We start from the raw sequence: 17,386 nt of genomic DNA, 5'->3' as shown, positions 1-17,386 counted from the left end.
TAGTCACAATCTGTATGATTACTGTGTCTTGTTTCCTCTTCTTGTGGATCTGACGTCATAAATGAGAACAGTGACAGTAGCCACGCCCACCAGCGCAGAGAGGACCAATCGGATCATAGCTTCAGTGGAACCGCAGCAGTGGTGCTTGGCTTCTGAGGAAAAAGCGATGATTAAACAGTATTGTGATTTTCAACAAGCTGACTTGGTTTGGAAAACAAAAATTATTTTCTACAATCTACGGTTCTGAGAATCAACATAACGCTTTCTTCTATAACTCACAGCATTCTAAATTACCATTAAAATGTAGTAAAAACTATACGTCAAGGTAATTCCGACATTGTGTGTGCGTACATAGCAGCCATTGTAAGTCCACAAGACCGAAAGTGCACATGAAGTGTGCCATTTGGGACAGAGCCAGTGAGAATTTAGGGCCCCATTTGGGATCCAGCCAACGACTGCGTCCGAAACCTGGAAAATGCTGCCTTATGAATCTGAGGACACATTTGATGGCAGGAAGGCATCAAGGCATGTCCAAATCCAATGTTAACTTCTCTTCCTGTCTCCAGAGAGACCTTCATCTGGTCGAGTTTTGAAGGCAGCATACATGTGTCCTTCACTGCCATTGATATCCCACAATCCTGTGCGTTCCATTCAGTGACAGTTGAGCGGGGGGAAAAAGATGGCGTCCGAAAGTTGCGTTTGCTGGTCAGTTTGTGTGTAAATGTACATTTTTAACCAATATTTGCAAAATATTTGCAAACCGTGCTTTACAAGTTTTAGGCTGTGTCTGAAAATCTAGGCAGCTGACTTGTTAGGCAGCGTTTGTGCAATGAAGGCACCTCGCCAAACTGATTTCGGAGGTATTTTAAAAATTTACTGATCTACAGCAAAATAAGAGAGAGCTTTGGTGAGAACAAAACACATTTAATTGCTACATTAGTAATTTCTCACTAGAAATTACATCAGAAATGGATTAAAATGTTGATTAAAAAACGTACATTTGCTCAAAAACTGAGAAGCAAACGGACGTCATCTTTTTAACTTTTTAACAACCACATTGTGTATAGAGTCGATGGGCGGAGCTTAACAGAATGACTGCAGAGTTGAGTGCTACTTGTAAACCAAGAAGCTAGCGAATGGAGGTCTTCGAATCGGAAGACTTGGAGTTAAGATTGTCTCTGAGAAAAGAACAAAGAACGGCACTGAAGTCATTCTTAAGAAGGGTAGATGTTTTGACGACTGGATACGGTGAAAGTTTAATCTGTCAACTAGCTCTGCTTCACCTTCGTTGTTGCTCTGGTTGGTTGCAGAAGGAGTTTGAAAGACAACCATTTATCCTACCCCTCGGATTAAGCCCTGCCAATGGTGAGTTCCCAAATCCAACATCTATCTAAAAATATGCTAAAATGATATGAAGTGTCACAGCAGCCGCTGAGCAAACGCACAGAGTAACGCCATAACATCGTTTTAAAAACACTTAAAGCTGCACTATGTAACTTTTCCGTCCGCTAGAAGGCGCCTATTCCCCCAAAAAAAACGTAGTTTGATGATTCCAAGTGTGAGTGCATCTTAGGACATGTGGTCTTCACCTCACAGCCGGTGGAAAAGAATCGGGATAGGACTCATCATGTTTATGGATGTGATTATTAACGTTACTGTAGTATGAAGTAGAGAAGGACTGAGTGTTGAGGAGCTGAGCAAGGCCGCTGAGGTGATTGTTGAGCAAACACATGACTCGCGAGTATTGGGACATTTATTATGACAGGACACAGTCACCGGCGCCATTTCCGCTCTTCCGGTCATGAGTGTGAGGTATCGCAGCTCTGTTTATCATATTAGATACATTTAAGTGTGTTTAAAATTATGTTATGACGTTACTCTGTGCGTTCTCTCTGCGCTGCTATGACATGTTCAAGTGTAAACTGCTAAGAGTAAAGCGCTTCTGCAGAATAAAACCGGAAACCGAGGGTAATTCAGATATAACACAAACTGACAGGCGACTTCCTTACACGTCCCGGTTCCTTGGTTAAAATAGCAATTGTCTCATAATTTAGAAATAGTTGGAAACATTTGGGATATTGTAAGATATCCCATTGTAAGAACTCAACTAAACAAAATATATAACACTGGCCTAGTGGTTTTGGGATATTTTACTGCAAAAAGGCTACATAGTGCACCTTTAAATCTATCTAATTTTATAATCAGAGCTGCGTTAAATCAAACTCATGACTGAAAAGCAGAAATGACTGTCCCATCATAATAAAAGTCCCGCTGCTTGCAAGCCGCGTGATTGCGTAACAATCGCTCCAGTGGCCGTGCTCAGCTCCACAACAGCTCTAAAACTAGCCAATCATAAACTAGCACTATGACCCTGAATCTGCCTCTCCCAAATATAAGGATAGAGCCGCTACTGTTAATAAATGTGAAGAACATAAAAATGATCTCTCACCATAGACAGAAACATTGAATGTTTTTGGTGACAGTTGAGATGTAATCATCTTTACTTCATAGAGTCCAGCATGTTCAGTTGAGATGTTTGTGATGGTCAGAGATCCAGTTTGATTGTCCAGCTTCAGTCTGTCTCTGAATCTCCCATCAAGAACATCATCATATGTGGAGAAGACTCCAGCCTCTCTATTTATTTTAGCTATGAGAGACTTCACAGCTCCAAATTTCCACAGTATGTCGTCATGTCTGCGTACTTCAGTAAGATCAGTGTGTAGACGCACCGAATCTCCCTCCATCACTGACACCGACTGTATTTCATTCGTTTCAGAACCAAACACACCTGAAGAACACGAACAGCCTGACGTTAGTTTTGTGACGGTTAAATGTGAACTGATACAAATACTGAAGAGAAATGCAAACTCATTTCCATTATTCAGATCTCACAGTCTAATTAGATTCAGCTGTGAAGAATTGTAAATGAAAAGTGTCTTAGCTTGATACTTATATTAAGCCATTAAAAAATGTTTCATAACTTACAGATCAGATGCCGCCAGCTCAAAAAGAACAAAACGAACATTTGAAGCATTCTCCTCAGTTGTTCAGAGGAAAGTCTGATGATAAACTACCATTTGCTGATAACATCTGAAGTGTCAATCCTCCCAAGACAAAGTTAGACCCACCGCTGTGGTTTGGCTTCCTTTGAAACCTTGTTTGGTTTGTTGGGTGGACAACCATTTTTAGAGTGACCATTTATATATATATGCGGCTTGTAAGTGAAACACTTCCTCCTCTTCTGCTATTTATGATCTTCTCAGTCTGACTTCTCCAAAATTAACTGCTAAATCCACCAGAGAATAAAAACTGAAATGATCTCATGCAACTTAAGCAATGACGCACATCCGAGTGAACGAGACAGAGGGAAGTTAGCGATTGAAGGTCTTAATAAAATAAATAATAAAAGACACTGTTTACACCTGTGCTGTTTAAACTATTTTATTATCATAGAATACTTTTGTTTTGTTCACCTTGAGTTGACATTTTGAACAGTTGTTTCCTCTCATTGTTGCAGTCACATTTTTGTTTCCGCCAGAACAGCACAGAAATAAAAACTCTTTGTAAAATAGGATCACCGTGAATCGACATTGCGGCTGATTAGTACAAAGAAACTCTGATGAAAATGGAAAAGATCATTTTTCTCTCGTGTCACGTTTGGTTAGGACACAGTGAAGGCCTATAGGGCTGTTTCACTATTTGCATTGATTTTGAATTGTTGTTAAAGGGGGGGTGAAACACTCAGTTTCAGTCAGTGTCATGTCAATCTTGAGTACCTATAGAATAGCATTGCATCCTGCATATCTCCGAAAAGTCTTTATTTTTTTTATAATTATATAAGAAAGATGCGCTGTTCCGAGTCTTTCCGAAAAAAGCCGAGCGGGTGGGGGCGTGTCATGTGAGCGGAGCTAAATAATGACGTGTGCAGCAGCGCGCTGCAGTGAGGAAAGTGAGTCGCTCTGTGACGAAAGTGATTCGCTCGCCGCGTGAGGAAAGTGATTCGCTCTGTGAGGAAAGTGATTCGCTCTGTGAGGAAAGTGATTCGCTCTGTGAGGAAAGTGATTCGCTCTGTGAGGAAAGTGATTCGCTCAGTGAGGAAAGTGATTCGCTCAGTGAGGAAAGTGAGTCGCTCTGTGAGGAAAGTGATTCGCCTGCCGCGTGAGGAAAGTGAGTCGCTCTGTGAGGAAAGTGATTTGCTCAGTGAGGAAAGTGATTCGCCTGCCGCGTGAGGAAAGTGAGTCGCTCTGTGAGGAAAGTGAGTCGCTCTGTGAGGAAAGTGATTTGCTCAGTGAGGAAAGTGATTCGCCTGCCGCGTGAGGAAAGTGAGTCGCTCTGTGAGGAAAGTGATTTGCTCAGTGAGGAAAGTGATTCGCCTGCCGCGTGAGGAAAGTGCTAATACAGATCGACCGCCGGCCTATCAGTGGGTAAGTCAGTAGCTACTGGTTATATCACCTGTTTAGCATCCTACAAGCCAGCGCTTTGATGGGCGTAGCCTGTTGCTTTCGCTCTCTCCCTCGCTCTCTCTCACGCGCTTCCGGTAGAATTGTCCGTAAGGCCCATACAAGGAAATTCCGCCCCCATTAACGTCAAAGGGGACGCATGATCTCAAAAAACTTGCCGAAACTTATGACTAACCGGAAGTAGTATTTTTGACAAAGAAATACTCCCATCAAACGTCCACCTTAACTTTTGAAACTTTGTCTATGTTTAGTATGGGATTCCAAGTCTTTAACAGTGTAAAAAGATCAGTATGCATGAAACAGCATTTCACCCCCCCTTTAAGTCTGTTCTTAAGTTCGTTTAGTGGATTTTTGTCGACATTTTGTTTAGATATAATGTGATTATTTGGGAATATCCTTGTTGTTGCCAGAAGGACTCATACTAAATAGGTTTTTGTGAAACGCCACCACTGGATAGTGGTTCTGACAGGACTGTATAAGTAGCTATTTCACAATGGGTGTGTGTGTTTACATGCACGTTCTCAAGATTTATGCCCAATAAGCCGACAATGAACATGGTCGTGTAAACTTGGTAACCCGTTTTCTTTTATCGGAGTAATGTCATAAACGCCGTAAGCATAAACTGGTTGGGACCGGTAGTTTTTTGCCTCCTACCTCGATTTCGAGCTGCATGTAAACACATTTACCAGCTTTCTGTCGGCTTATTGAAATGCGGATGTGTGATAGGTGACGACAACTCAAACTTAGAGCAGATTTAAACACATCCAGACAGAGCGAGCTAGCGTTTTGCATGAAATAAGGACATATATCACAAACGCAGACTCGTTTAAGACCCAGAAAATTGTAAAGATGTGTTCTCTTTTCTCATGCAGCAGAAGTAGAGGAGGTTCAGTCAAAACGCTGCATAACTGAATAATATGTTGAGCCGTAAGTCTTCCGCTGACACGGCGCACGCAACATCACAACTGATGTAACATCTGAAAAACTCAGAGTCAGATGTACGGACATCATTATTTTTGACGGCACTACAAGGAAATAACCCGGTTTATAAATAGTCATGTAAACGTGGTTTACTTGCGTTGTCCGTTTACTGGTTTGCATGTAAACGGGGAAAACTGGTTATTTCAATAAGCTGATTTTTTGGAGTTATCAGTTTACTGGTGTGCATGTAAACCCACCCATTGTTGTGATGGGCGGAGAGTAACGAGTAACCTGCTGATCATAGTGTTCATTGTAGATCATACTGACCAATTGACTAACACTAAAGACCCGTTCACAGTGAGACCGACACCTATAGCGATATATTAGCGCCTCTGCTGGCGGGCGATATCGCTCTGTTTATTCATCTGCTGATTTAAATGTTTACGCTCTTTAATGTCAGGATGGATTCTGACTGGTTGTCAGTGTTTTTTATTGTTCACCAGTTGGGAAATTGAATTTATTTCTTCAGCTGAACACAAAGGAAGATATTTTGAAGAATGTCAGTAACCAAACAGTTAACTTCTATAGTATTTTTTTTCCTACTATGGAAGTCAATGGCTCCAGTTAACTGTTTGGTTACTGGCATTCTTCAAAATATCTTCCCTTGTGTTCAGCTGAAGAAAGAAATGCATACAAATGCAAAAAAACTTGAGGGTGAGTAAAGGATGACATAATTTTCATTTTAAAGTGAACTATCCCTTTAAAAGGCTGAAATAACGTCTGTGGTGATCACAAGCTCAAGACACTTTTATGTTTTAGTCTACGACATAAAACACACATCAGTATTACCCCACTCGTGATGTTTTTTAAGCTGTTATGTGTCTTGAATATAGCCGTTGATAACAAGTGGCTAAATGGGAAACATTAAGGGCTCTATCTTACACCCGGCAGGTGCGATGCAAGTATTTTTTTGCTATTTTCAGCCCAACGCAGTTATAATTCCCATGGGTGTGCTGGTCTGAAAATCAGGTGTGTTCACCGGTTAGCGCGATGCTATTTTTCGAGGAACTGAAAACGATTACGCGATAATCATTTTTTTCCCGATAATCTATGGGGAAATCCTATTGGAAACCGGTTTTACAAAGTGACGTGAGACCTGCACCACTGTATGAATGGGCATCAGAGGAATAGTTTGGACTCTAAAAATCGAAACAAACAGAGTTAATTATATCTATTAACTAATATTATTATTATTTCTCTGTGACTTTACTAGACTGTTTTTGGATCAAATGTATATTATATCTGTTCAGTCATGATGGTCAATCAGTTCAGTTTCTAATGATGGAAAATGTGAGTTTGAGTTCCTCAAATTCACCACTAGAGGACATCACATATCAGAATGGGATGATATTTACTCAGCCTCAACTCAGATCAGACATCTAAACTTATATAAAATATATAAACCACGTGAGTCTATAATGAGAATTACACAATTAAACAAAGTACAATAGAAAGCAAATGAGACTGGAATAACATATAACGTGCGTGTAGGGGAGGGGAGGGCGAGGTAAGTTGTCACACTGTTCATAACTCCACCACTAGAGGCTCCATCTCAAAAATCAAATAGCCACTTTGTGTGACTTCTTCTTCTGTTGTCAACTTCCTGTTCACATGTGGTCAAGATTGCTCTAATCTGAGGTTAGCACAATTCTCTTATTTTTCTTCTTTAAAGTTAAAAAATGCACTTTACAGTTCCTGCAATAGAACTTTTGATATTATTTTGCACTCAGACACTCCCATCTTTTGATACTTCAGCTTAAGTGCTATGTTAAGCTAACCTTGAGATTTAGCCATTAGCACACATGTCAGTTTGGGGCAATGTGTCTCAATGATATTGGGGCGAATCATCGCATGTGACAACTTGCCCCAGCACAAATAATCACAGAACAGGCTCAAAACAATTTCCAAAAATGTTGATATTTTAATTTATTTGTCATTTGTAATTGCAATTAGGTTTTTGAAGGAAAGGCAAGAATTAATGAATTCTAAGCGCAGTAGCCCGTTTTCTTTTATTAGAGTAATGTCATGAACGGCGTAAGCATAAACCGGTTGGGACAGGTATTTTTTTGCCTCCTACTTCGATTTTGCATTGCATGTAAACACATTAACCTGCTTTCTATCGGCTTATTAAAATGTGGATGTGTGATAGGGGACGACAATGCAAACTTAGAGCAGATTTAAAGAAGGGGGACAGAGGTCAAAATCTGGACCTACAAAGAACAAGGCAGCTAAAAGAATAAAAATGATTATACAAGATTCATCATCTGATGATGAAGAGTGCTTCTGCCTCATCTGTGTGGAGCCATTTTCAAACAGTCGTTATAAAAGACCTGGGTAAAATGTGTAAAATGCCACAAATGCTCGCACCTCAGGCCAGGGCATTGACGTGTGCCAGAATGGCGACTGAAGTGGAGTCTGGTTAGTCAGATACAGGGCATCTGTTTTCTTCAGAGGTAATCGAGTTATCTACAGCGATCCATTCAGTTATCATGGCTTTATATGTGCAAGCCAGATATTAAAGTTCAAAGTAAAGCCACTTGTTGGATGATTGTTTATATTTCTACTAGTTCTGGTTTGAATTTAAATGATATATTCTCAATTAAATAGCTGTGTTTGTATTTTTAGATAACCTGGTGTGACGACTTGCGGATGGGGCATATTATCACAAGCGCACTCTCTATTCAACAGTCTACAACTCTGTAATGACATGAGATATGAAGATGTTATGACTACAACATATGACCCAAGACTTCCTCCTTTCATTTGGTATGATATTTTTACCATTGTGATGTATGGCACTCTGTAAATGTTAGATGGTGTGAAAAGTGTGACAACATAACCCGCTATTCCCTACTTGCACCCAATTATATATATTTTTTGCTTTTACAGTTATTGATTTCTCCATATAAAATCACAAAAATATATATTTTTACAAACTTGATCATTCCATTTACATCTTTACAGATTAAAACTCAGAGATATGTCACAATCTGTATGATATGTGTCTTTTTTCCTCTTCTTCTGGATCTGACGTCATAAATTAGAACAGTGACAGTAGCCACGCCCACCAGCACAGAGAGGACCAATCGGATCGCAGCTTCAGTGGGACCGCAGCAGTAGTTGACTTCTGAAGAAAAAAGTAATGATATGCAACATCAAATTAATTTAACTTACACCGGAAAGTTTTCCTAGATATGACGTTAAAATCGGGGCACATAAGTTCCTGAAAGTGATGAATGACCGGATATGCTTAAGCCCACGGCTACACCCGAGATCATATACTTCCCTATATATTAGGTGATAAACGGTACCCTTGCTAAGTGGTCCTTTCCCCTTTATTTTCCTGATCTGCCCATGTGCATTTTGAGATGTTTAAAGCCCGAACAAAGGATAACAGTAGCTTTAAAAGAATATCAGTGGGCAGTAGCATATATTGTTTGTTAAGCAGATAACAGATTCTTAAACACAAGAATCAGTTTAAAAGTTGCAATGAATGATCCACATTACAAAATGGAAGTGCAGATTATTTATGTTTATTGTTGACAAAAATCCCAGCCCCATAGACGAGGCTATTTAGTCACCGGAAACAGAAAAGATTAGTTCATCTCTTGAGTCTTCGGGTTCAAGTCCTCATAGGTTTATATCAGTTAATTCACAATTTTCCTTATAAACAAGTACGTTGTTCATTTGTTTGTTTGTTAAATTCAGTTTTTTTGCTAGTATAATAATTGATATTCCTATGAAGACTGGATGCCTAATGGTTAGAGATTTAGACTTATAACCGGAAGGCACCGGAACCCCAACTGCTCCGTGTGTGTGTGTGTGTGTGTGTGTGTGTGTGTGTGTGTGTGTGTGTGTGTGTGTGTGTGTGTGTGTGTGTGTGAATGAATGCAGAGCACAAATATTAAGTATTGGTCTCTTTCACTATTACATTGGGTTGGTCAGACTGTATAGGCATAACATAAATGTTTATTGCACATATCTTCAAATAATTTTAGATTATATTAGGGCTGTGAATTGATTACAATATGTAATCGTGATTAATCGCATGATTGTCATGAGTTAACTCGCGATTAATCGCGACTTAATCACTTTTTATCCGTTGTAAATGTATCTTAAATTAATATGTTTCAAGTTTTTAATACTCTAGTCAACATGGGTATGGACAAATATGTATGCTTTATCCAAATGTATGTTTATTATTAGTGAGCCCATACTCAGAGCATGAGGTCTAGATATGTATCAAAGGTCATAGATGTTTTTCAAATAACTTGTTCATGTCTCTTAAGCCTAAGCTTAACAATTCAGAATAAGCAGTGATTTCTATCATTTTAAGAATATAAATAAAGGGAGTTTTTACTCTGGCCGTTGTAACGAGTATGAATATAGAGTGGCCCCTTTGAGAGCTGCGCGGTCCCTATTGAAATGGCGGTATTTTGTGAGTGTGTCGAACTGTGCCGCAATTCACATGAACAGTGTGAGAAACACGGACTCGGGAGTGCTCTTGTTCAGAAAAGTAAGCTGCTGTGTATTCGTTTTAGCCGATTGTAATGTATTTAGTTCAATAAAACACATGTACTGTGGTGATGGTGTTAATGATTTACCGGACATGAGCGAGAGTGAGCTGCAGTGCATCGCGCTCGGACTGCAGAGAATGTGCTCGGTGTAAAAACACACTTTTCTTTCGACCTGGAGTCTAATAAAAGTTAAACAGAAATTATAGCTTATGTAGGCTATAACTAGCCTGGCTCCACCCTCCTGCGTACATCCGCTCAGTATTAATTTTCCTTCAGTGCTACGTCTGGGACTGCGGTGTATTCTTAGGTTTTCTCCAAAACAAATTTTTCCGGTCCAGTCAGCGAACAGATAGCCTGGATGCCAGCAGAACTCAGCCCCGCCCACAACATTTGAAGACGGGCAGTTCGGTCTGGACTGGATCCATAGAGTAAGTAAGTAAGTAAGTAAATTTTATTTATAAAGCACATTTAAATTCAGCTTACACTGACCAAAGTGCTGTACAAAACAATAATAAAAATACATTAAAATGAAAATAAAAAGAACAAAATAATAATTAAAAAATAGAATTAGAAAACAGTTACTAATCCAAAAATCAATAAGCAGGAAATGCTAAAACGTAAAGATATGTCTTTAGTCTAGATTTAAAAACGGAGACAGAAGGAGCACACTTAATGTCAGGTGGCAACTGATTCCATAATCTTGGAGCAGCAACTGCAAAGGCTCTGTCTCCTTTCATTTTTAGCCGTGACCGTGGGACATATAAGAGACTTCTATTGGCAGATCTGAGGGACTTAGGCGTTAAATTTAAATGAACAAGATCAGAGATGTAAGACGGGGCTTGTCCATTAAGAGCTTTAAAAACAATCAGCAAAATTTTTAATTGAATTCTAAAATAAACAGGAAGCCAGTGAAGAGAAGCCAAGATTGGAGTGATATGATCAAGTTTTTTTGTACAAGTTAACAGTCTGGCTGCTGCATTCTGAACCCTTTGTAAACGTGCCAATGAAGATTGAGGAAGACCATGGTATAAAGAGTTACAATAGTCCAGCCGTGATGTAATAAATGCATGGATAACTGTCTCCAAATCTTGGAAGGAAAGAGTTGATTTAAGTCTAGAGATTATTCGCAGTAGAGGAGTAGTTATTTCAACAGAAACTGTTCGGACCAATGAAATCATCAGGGCGGGCTTTAGACGATGACGGACAGATGATCAACAGTAACGTAATCATTACGTCATCAAAGGGGCTTGGATTATATTTGTTTGAATCCTAAATGGAGAGCTTGTTTGTATCTGCATTCACCTTCACTATTTCTCTCAGAAATGATGATCATGTTGGGTAAGCACTCTGTGTATCATGAAATTCTTTAATTTTTTTACAACACCGGCAAAGAGCGTTTATTCCAGCGCGCGTGCAGACAGGGTTGCCAAGTTTTTACGACAAAACCCGCCAACTAATAGCCCTAAACAATAGCTTCTCAAGGGGGGTTCTCCGGGGGGAAAAATGTGCTTGGGGGGTAAAATGAGTGTTATTTTGGCAAGATTGCCTGCTAAAACTCACACTCATGGGTCTATATATCACATAATAGTCGCTTCAACAAGCGGACATAGAAAACAACCCGCGGGACAAAACGCAGACTTGGCAACACAGTGCAGTTGAGCTCTGTTGACATTTAACAACTAGCGTAATGCGTCACTTCGTTGCTCTGATTGGTTGTAGGTCTATCCAATTGAGGTCTTTCCTGGTTGGGTTGAAACACGCCCCATATTCACAGCCCAATGGAGCATCAGACTCATATTCTGACTAGAAATAAGTATGACTACATCAGGCTAGGGAACAGAGGGAGTGGCTGAGAACGATGACGTTGATGTTGTGCGTTATTTTGAGTTGTAGTTCAGTAATGGCGGCGGAGGAAGATGCGAACAAAACCGCTGCCAAATATTCAGAAGTTAAAGCCGGAGCAAGAACAATCTTTGGTGTGGTTTTTTGGTGGCCATGATGTTGTAGCCCTCCTCCCCAACAGGGGGAATTCGGGAAAAGTTTAATTTTCCAGCTCGCTCCGCTAGTCGTGAAGCAGTTGCTGAAGCCCTATTCGGACGGTAATTGTTCCTCGTGGGGTCGAAGGTATTGCCATCATTTACAGCGACTTGTCAGTGATATTATTGCCGTCCGTCTCCTACCACCCACGCAAAAATCCCCGGCCGAGTTACCTACTGCTTTTGACAAACACAGGTCATGTGGTGATGTAATAGCTGTCGGAATTTTCAAGAATATATCACTTCAAAATTCATAAATATTAAATTCATTTTCATATAATTGTAAGGTGAGCTTAATGGGGTGCACTATTATGAAAACCACAGCTTCAGTGTGACAGCAATAAGAACAAGTATCATTTCATAGATATTTTCAATAATAGCATATAATTCATATTAAAATTTAATACATGACCTAGATACATAAGTAGATACATGACCTTAATACATGACCTAGAACAAAATTGTCCTTTTAAATTTGTGAATGTAATATTTATTAATTAAAAAAGGTTTGCCGTTCAAATGAAGCTCGGTGTGCTCCCTTTAAGCTCAACCTGTCTATGTAAAGACTTCATAAACAGACTTTAAATATTAACTGATGCTTGTCACAAGTTAATCTCTAAAAAAATATTCTTTAAAAATGTTGTTTAAAATAAACAAGAATTTCCCCCAAAAAACATGTCGTGAGTTTAATGGGAACGAGTGTAAATGGACAAACATGAACCCTTTAAGCACAGCCAGATGTTTTGCATTTAACGATGTGCATCTGAATTTAAAAGCTTTTGTCATTTAAAATAAAATATTGTGTGAGATATATTTTATTTTAACATAACATATTGTACTCATACCAAAACCCTTTGCACTAAAATGTCTCAATGTAGATTTTGGTAAGCTTGATAGGTTCGTTGGTTTACCCTATTTGCGTAATTTACCCTGACGCCGTGTCCTAAATATATACGGGGCCATGCCGCGATAAAAGCCAATAAAGTGACAGTCTGCATGTTCAGCGATTGGGCTATGTAAAACTAGCACTACGACCCAGAATCTGCCTCTCTTAAATATAAAGATAGAGCCGCCACTGTTAATAAATGTGAAGAACATAAAAATGATCTCTCACCATAGACCGAAACATTGAATGTTTTTGATGACAGTTGAGATGTAATCATCGTTACTTCATAGAGTCCAGCATGTTCAGTTGAGATGTTTGTGATGGTCAGAGATCCAGTTTGATTGTCCAGCTTCAGTCTGTCTCTGAATCTCCCGTCAGGAACATCATCATATGTGGAGAAGACTCCAGCCTCTCTATTTATTTTAGCTATGAGAGACTTCACAGCTCCAAATTTCCACAGTATGTCGTCATGTCTGCGTACTTCAGTAAGATCAGTGTGTAGAAGCACCGAATCTCCCTCCATCACTGACACCGACTGTATTTCATTCGTTTCAGAACCAAACACACCTGAAGAACACGAACAGCCTGACGTTAGTTTTGTGACGGTTAAATGTGAAATGATACAAATACCGAAGAGAAATGCAAACTCATTTCCATTATTCAGATCTCACAGTTTAATTAGATTCAGCTGTGAAGAACGGCAAATGAAAATTGTCTTAGCTTGTTACTGATATTAAGCCATTAAAAAAAGTTTAATAACTTACAGATCAGATGCCGCCAGCTCAAAAAGAACAAAACGAACATTTGAAGCATTCTCCTCAGTTGCTCAGAGGAAAGTCTGATCAGATAAGATCATTAGCTGATAACAATCGAGCTGTTTATCTGATGTGTCAATCCTCCCAAGAGAGAGTTTGCCCCTCCTAGTTCACACACACACCCACACACACAAACACAGTGGTGTGTTTGTGAATTGTGGGGACTTTCCATAGGCGTCATGGATTTTTACACTGTACTAATTGTATATTCTATCCCCATACACTGCCCCTGCCCCTAAACCTTCCCAACACACACACACACACACACACTGCCCCTAAGCTTACCCATCACAGGAAACATCCTGCATTTTTACATTAAATAAAATAAAATAAAAACATATTTGGTAATGTCCAACACCCCACAATATAATATAAATAAGTACATAGACACACGCTGAACTCATGTTGTAAATGTAGATATATATTTATATAAATGTTCAGGCTATTATTATATGGAGTTCAGCTTTTGAGTGAACCTGAAACTGCTGTGGTTTCTTTTAGGTGGACAAACCTCTTGAGAGTGACCATTTGTGTATCGAGAATCGAGAATGCAGAGGCGAGAGTGATCTTTAATGAGCCGAAAAGAGCGCACGTCTCGCCTCTCTTCATCAGTTTGCACTAGGGCTGCCAATGGCCGCTCGCATCAAATTCAAGGCACTGGTTATACAGATATACCCACCAATATACCTAAACTCGCTTGTTCAGACTTACATACCATCCAGAAGCTTACATTCTGCAAGTGAACGACGCCTTGTGGTGTCATCTCAAAGAGGCATGAAATCTCCCACAGGCCTTTTCCTGGACCGTTCCCACCTGGTGGATTGACCTGCCCATCTCAATTCGATTAGCCGAGTCTCTAGCCATTTTCAGAAAATATCTTTTCCAGCAGCACCTGACCAAAAAAAGACTAGCACTTATCACTCAACTTGCTTTCTGTTTAACTGAGACTTGTTACAGCGCTTGCATATTGTTGCCCTCTGTTTTAGTTGCTTTTATTGCTCTCATTTGTCGCTTTGGATAAAAGCGTCCCTTATGTCACTTCTGAGTTCCTACTGCAACCAGAAAGATGGCCGTAGGGGAAATTTTTGGTTCTTGGGGAATCACCCTGGTGGCTAGTTCCTAGTTAACCAAGTTCCTAGAACTACCCGGTGCGAAAGCCCTTTATGTGTAAATACGGGTAGCAGCACAAACAACTATAATGTGTTTTCTATATCAACAATATGTTTAACACAATTCCAAATATAATAACAAAAAGATATGTCTATGTGTCACTCTACTAATACTCTAATGAGAGCTTGCAGACATGTAGGTGCAACAGTATTTATAGTCAACAGAATGTGTTAAAGGCACTATCAAAATAAAGTGAATGCCCTCTTTTGTGCAGGTCTCACTTTATTTTGATAGTCCCTTTAACACATTAATGAGAGTCTGTAGACATGTAGGTGCAACACTCCTTATAGTTAACATAATGTGTTAAAGGCACTATCAAAATAAAGTGAATGCCCTCTTTTGTGCAGGTCTCACTTTATTTTGATAGTCCCTTTAACACATTATGTTAACTATAAGGAGTGTTGCACCTACATGTCTACAGACTTTCATTAGAGTATTAATAGAGTATTAGTAGTGCTGGTAGGGTTCTGGTAAAGAATAAATTGATTTGACATGTAGTTGCAAAGTTACTGACCATCACAATAAAGCATTAGCAGTGTTAAAGGGTTAGTTCACCCAACAATGAAAATTCTGTCAATAATTACCCTAATGTCGTTTGACACCCGTAAGACCTCTGTTCATCTTCGGAACACAGTTTAAGATATTTTATATTTTAGTCCCAGAGCATATGCAGTCTATGCACACTATACTGTCCATTTTCAATGGAGGAACAGAAAAGATCTCAGACTAAATATAAAAATATCTTAAACTGTGTTCCGAAGATGATGGGAGGTCTTAAGGGTGTCGAACGACATTGGGGTGAGTCACTATTGATTGAATTTTCATTTGAGTGAACTAACCCTTAGCAGGCAGTCTACTAATACACTAATGAGACTTGATTGATCTGTTAGTTGATCTGTAGTTGCAAAGTTATAGTCAACAGAATGTTCTACATTTTTCGGAGTAGAGTAGCCATGATTATTCGATTATTGGAGTGACCATCCAAAAAGAGACCAGAAGTTTTCATTTTTGTCATAACACAAGTGACCGCTGTAAAATTGAGACCATTTTAACAATCGCACTGAGGCGTTTAAAATGATACATGGAAGATAGATTCACAAAATACATCAAGTGTGGTATATTCTTAGTGAACTTTCTGTGACTTGAGTCAGGGTAAGAAAGGAGGGAAGGAAGAGGGGGATGCATAGATAAGTCAGGAGAGAAGTCTGTGTCCTAAGTGAAATGGTGGCAAGTTATTAGTCGCTGTGCGAGTAAACCTCACTCCTCTGATCTCAAGGGATGCTCTAGTGAATGAACAGTCTTTACCCTCCTTGTTAAAGCGTCCAACTCTCATGCCGCTGGACCCGGGTTCGAGTCTCGCTTGGAGCAGGTGAGAGCATGGTTGGTGCCGTGACCCGGGTGGGAGTGATATCTAGGGGGATGAGTGTAACGCAGGCCAGCTTGTAGTGTCGGGGAAAATTTCTATGTTAAAAAAATGTCCCCAATTCAGCATGTGAAGAAAATCTCTGAGTCGAAGTTGCAGGTCACAGGAAATGTTAACTTTATTGTAGAACCAACAAAGTTAGATGCCAGCTGAACATCTGACCGTCTCTGGTAAAACATCATATCTTATATATGCTTTCTTATCGTTCTGCATCAAATGAGCATCCTTCTATCTATCTTTTTTGCTAGACTGCCTAAAGTTTAGCGACAATTATATGCAAAAGCTAGACTGGGTAAACCCAGTCTGATCTGCCGCCGATTTGATTTCGCCCGACAGCTCAGTCTGGAAACCTGTACATTAATTTTAACTGCTTCTGTTACACTTTTGCGGGAACCAATCACAGACTGGCTTATCCACTTGGCGCACTATTGGCGGGTTTAACACGATGACGGATAGAGAAGCGATGGGTCGTTGCCTGTTGATCACGCCTCTTGTGGTCTGATTGGTTGAAGGACTATCCAATTTCACAAAGAGTCATTTGAATAATGCCTGTTGATCACGCCTCTTGTGCAGTAGAAAATACAGCGCAGACTCCCCAGACCAATGTTCAATTTTAAATTGAGCTTGATCTGGTGATAGCCAGACAATGCAAAAGCTTTGTATTGTGCCAATTTACATACGCCGAGACATTAGGTTGACATCACTGGTGACTGGATTGGCACCAACTGGGACATTCCAAATGGTGGAAAATCCCAAACTTCACACTTCTTAAAAAAACTCTTATAGTGTGTTTTAACTGTTACCACCTGAACCAGAGATCATCAGAATGGATTTGAAAACCGTAAAACTTGACTGTTTAACTCTAGGGGAGTTGGAAAATGTGGTGTGTCCCTATGAATAGTGCTTCAGGTGTCACATCAGGATGATTGGAAGATCCCGGCCTCACAGTGGCACAGCCAGACAGCGGGTCAAGTACAAGAAAGACAGAGACACTGGCACCGAATGCATTTCATTTGTTTCATCACCAAACACACACACAAAGAACACGAACAGGGACAGATTATGGCTTTTCTTTCCGTTTAAAAGGCCTGATGTCAG

The 17,386-nt window shown here is 39.8% G+C and overlaps 2 long non-coding RNA genes across 2 annotated transcripts; one reads left to right on the top strand and one right to left on the bottom strand.

Moving 5' to 3' along the window:
* Window positions 1-7,011: 7,011 nt before the first annotated feature.
* Window positions 7,012-9,231, top strand: LOC137040024 (uncharacterized). Its single transcript, XR_010897805.1, has 3 exons — window positions 7,012-7,079; window positions 8,067-8,207; window positions 8,491-9,231. It is a non-coding gene; the product is annotated as an uncharacterized lncRNA (long non-coding RNA).
* On the bottom strand, window positions 8,453-13,767 carry LOC137040025 (uncharacterized). The gene is made up of 3 exons (XR_010897806.1): window positions 13,645-13,767; window positions 13,109-13,447; window positions 8,453-8,568 (listed from the first exon to the last, which is right to left on the bottom strand). It is a non-coding gene; the product is annotated as an uncharacterized lncRNA (long non-coding RNA).
* Between the last annotated feature and the right edge of the window lie 3,619 nt (window positions 13,768-17,386).

The sequence above is a fragment of the Pseudorasbora parva genome, chromosome 14 (genome assembly GCF_024679245.1).
Source record: "Pseudorasbora parva isolate DD20220531a chromosome 14, ASM2467924v1, whole genome shotgun sequence".
Classification (NCBI taxonomy): Eukaryota; Metazoa; Chordata; class Actinopteri; order Cypriniformes; family Gobionidae; genus Pseudorasbora; species Pseudorasbora parva.
This window is presented reverse-complemented; position numbering and strand designations above follow the sequence as displayed.